General features: G+C 35.1%; 1 pseudogene; it reads right to left on the bottom strand.

Annotated features, from left to right (window-relative positions):
* Positions 841 to 3,936, bottom strand: LOC107628572 (annotated as a pseudogene).

The following is a 4,253-nucleotide window of genomic DNA, read 5'->3' as shown; positions in this document are numbered from 1 at the left end:
GAAATTGTGAAATTGATGAAGAGAGTTTTTCTCTATCTTATTACCGATATGACATATTGATGTACAGTTGTAATATTTGGCTTGTAGTTATTAGCCCTTAAAAAAATTGAAATGAAATGGCTTTAAGATTTAAAAAAAAAAATTTGATCATTCTCAACAAAATAATTTTTAAAAAAAAATCATGACATAAAATTATCAAATGTTAAAAATGAAAACATCTTTTTTTTTAATAATCTTGCAAAAAATTACATTAAAATTTGATCTCTAAAATTTATTTTTCAGAATATATATTTAATATATAATTTTTTATTGTGTTAATTTTGATATAAGAGTTAGTTATGCACTACTATTGCAATCAATTAGCTTCATGGTATGCTACATTCCCTCCGTCTTCTTAGTATGCAACACGTCGAAGTGTTGCCTATTGTTTAGAATATACAACACGGTAAAATGTTGCCTATTAATTTGAATTAACTACCTACTAAAGTGTTATCTATCAGATTGATATGCAATCCTTGGAAACATTGCTTATTCTTCTAATTATGCAACCCATATCAATATGCAACTATTGAAAGGTTCTCTTTTTGGCTAAAATAAGGGTTGTTTTTGTAGTGAAAATACAAAAAAAAAACATGTATAATCATTTAATTATTAAATAAATTTGTACACAATAAAATTTAAAAAAGAGATAAATCCTCAGCTGAAATTCTTAAGAATTATAGGAACTTGAGACAAGGCATAGTTACCCAAATAAATAAATAAAAAAAACTCCTACAATTGCACAAATTCAGACAATAGACAATTTTTGCTTAATTTAGAAAGTTCATTTGAGTTAAGTCCTTGCCACAGACGACTATCTACGGTTACACATATGCAAAATGAATTATAATGCATATAATTTGAATTTAGTTCAGTAGTCAGCAGTAACTAGAGACTCAATTAATAGTAATTAGTGTAAGATGCATGGATCAGTTTCCAAATCTGTTTTGTCTTTGTGCAACAATGGAAAGAAGCCTGGAGACCCCTTGAGTCCAGATATCATAGTCCCCTTGATTTCTACACTCAATCTCTACAATTCCCCTTGTATCTGTCTTCAACCCAAAGTATTTCCGCTTTTTGCCATTATCAAGTAGTAGTAAGTCTCTGCAAATATCTAGCATAGCATCTGCAACTTCAAGATTACAAAGAATTTAGTATCTGTTTATGATCAGGATTATCCCCACATATAAGGAAAACAATGTTGTGACTTGTGAAGCCAAAGGTAGCTTACTCTTTTTCTTTTTGGTAATGGATCCTGCAACATGTCTGCTCTTCATTTTCAGCATCACCTGAAAAATTTACAAACCATGATGAACTGAAACAGATAAAGAATCCCATCATCAGGTGTGAATTCTTGAAAGGAAAAAAAATTACCTGGCCTATTTGATGTATGTAAACAAAAACTATTTTCCAGTGAAGATCACCTGCAGTTTTCATCATTATTCATTACTATGTCAAGTCATTTTGCCAACAAAATAAAATTGATTTAATACTAGCAGCAACATTTGTGATTGATGTTGTGTTACCTTTGCGGGTTCGTTTGAGTAATTCACTTCCCTTAGCAAGTAGCTCTTGGCTGCAGACGCCTAGAAAATTTTCTCCATTAAGAATCTCCCCACCATCACTTGTGCTGGTATTGTTGCTATTATTGTTATTGGTAATTGTAGTACCTTTGCCACAAATTCCAATCCTCCCCTGCCTTTCTTTAATGGTGTCACTGCAGCAATGTTCCATACCTCTTTCAATGCTCTTGCCTTCAGGGTAGCTGCTCCTCTTAGAGTTACAAACATTAATAATTAAGATCAGGGTCATCATTACTATCTCTTAGTGTCACACTACCCATGCCAACATGAAAACAAGACACATTTTGTCATATGAAGCGGCTTATTGACAATGCAACTATACTCTTGTTGATTCTTGACAGTGTCATCAAGGAGTGCTACCTGTTGCAGCTGCAGCGGTAAGAGTAGTGATATCATCTTAAGAGCTGACATTGACAGCTGAGCTAACCACAGAAGCTAGGTGATCACTCTCAGCCCCTATTGCCTCAGTAGCCTTGACGCACTGCGCGGCCACCAATGTGGCTGTAGAGGCCACAGCCATGCCAGTCTTGGCCATCCTCTCATCCTTGCTTGGTGCAGATGAAGCAGCCATTGCAGCCGCGATGGCTGCCACAACAGAAGCCACTGCAGCCACTAAGATGGTAGGATGCAACTAAGCGTTGTGAGTTCTTGTTTCTTGTTTCTTCTTCTCCCTCCTGTCTCTGGCCATGCTGGTAAGTCTGTGCAAATATCTAGCACAACAACTGCAAATTCAAGATTACAAAGAGTTTAATATCTATTTATGATCAGGATTATCCCTATATACAAGGAAAACAATGATGTGATTTGTGAAGCCAAAGGTAGCTTACTCTTTCTTTTTGGTAATGGTTCCTGCAACATGTCTGCTCTTCATTTTCAGCATCACCTGAAATTTTTACAAACCATGATGAACTAATACTAATAAAGAATTCCATCATCTGGTGTGAATTCTTGAAAGGAAAAAAAAATTACCTGCCTATATATATAGCAAATTATTGTCTCTTGAAAACTTTACAATGACCAGACAGAAAAAAGAAAGTAAAGACACAATAAAATTCAGTTTCATCTACTAGTTTTTGCCCTTCAGTGATGTAGCAGAATTCCTGCACATTCGAGGGTTAATTTCCTCATACTTCCTGAACATTGAGAAGTGAAAAAGCAATAATTAATTAATTAATCAATTAATTAGAATTATGAAGTTTGATAAGATATATGATAAAGAAAGGCGTTGAATGAATGCCTACGATGCAATGAGCATGGAGAAAACACCGATAAACTGAAGTACCGAGCATGGAGAAGCAGAGTTTATACATAGGAATTTATCAATGTAAAAAATGGAGAGAAAAAGAATCTCTACTGCACACAACACATCACTAATTGGCTTGCTTTATTTTCATAAAAGTTTAAAGTATAAAAGTTTTTACCACTAACATGAATTTAAGTATACTGAGAGTTGAAGAACTTGTCAAGAAACTCTCTTGAACTTTGCTGAATCTATCAACCCCTTCCTCCTCCCTGAAGAAGTAAGTTTAGTTACGCAGAGAAAAAGAAAAAGTGAAGGTAATTGGAAGCATTGTGAAAAACCTAGTAGTAAATTGATTGAACTGGAAGCATTCTCGGCCAACTCCAACACCTACAATAACTATGAATCTAATGTTAAGTTCCCTAACTTGAGATTCCACCACCAATAATTAAAATTTTCAAGCCCTAAAATTGACATTATTTATTGATTAAAGCACAGGCAGGCGAATACACAATAACAATAAAACATTGCAATGATTAATAGGATCATAATTAATTAAACAGTAATTTCTCATAAAAGAAGAAAAAATTTTATTACCAAAATTTCTCATCAACTTCAGCCATAACAAAGCTGAGTAAAGTAAGGAGCCTATCTGTGATGAAAAGAGCACGGGCACCACGGGAGAGCAGAGCATACCAGCACCCAGCCAGGGACCAAGCAAAACGTCGCAAGTAGAACAAGGCGAGCAAATTGGAATCGAGCAGAGAAAAGTTCAGAAGCTCAAAATGCAGAGCGACTAACACTACGGCGATGCGAGCAATGACGAGTACGAAGGCGCACGAGCAGCAACAAGCACGACGGCGCGCGAGCAGAGACAAGCACGACGGCGACGCTAGCAAAGAGGAAGACAACTTCAGAAGCAACGATGAGAAAATGCAAAGCAGCGACGAGCACGACGGCGATGCGAGCAGAGAGGAACACAACTTCACAAGCAACGATGAGGAAATTGAACAAACGAGGGTAAATCGCGCATCAATAAAATTTCGAAATGGTTGGGGTTAGGCCGTTAGGTTTCTAATTAAAAATAAGGCTACTTGTTTGGGCGCCGTTATTTTCATAAAAAGATCCTTTTTTTATTTTTTAGTATGTTTGATAAATTTTTAGTAGTAAAAGTAAAAGCATTAGAAAAATAAAAAATATTTTTTTTTGAGAAGTTGTAATTTATATTTTTTCTTAAAAGATATTTTTCTCTTGAAAAAAGATATTTTTCATGTAATAAATAAATAAAAAAGTATTTTTATATTTGTTACGGTAGGTAACCAGAGATTAATGGGCTGGATGGCGTTGGTTGGCCCAAGCGTATGAAGGAGGAGGCTTGCAAGTGGATCTAC

The sequence above is a fragment of the Arachis ipaensis genome, chromosome B02, assembly GCF_000816755.2.
Source record: "Arachis ipaensis cultivar K30076 chromosome B02, Araip1.1, whole genome shotgun sequence".
Lineage (NCBI taxonomy): Eukaryota > Viridiplantae > Streptophyta > Magnoliopsida > Fabales > Fabaceae > Arachis > Arachis ipaensis.
Note: the sequence above shows the minus strand (reverse complement) of the source record. Positions and strands in the feature narration are given on the sequence as shown.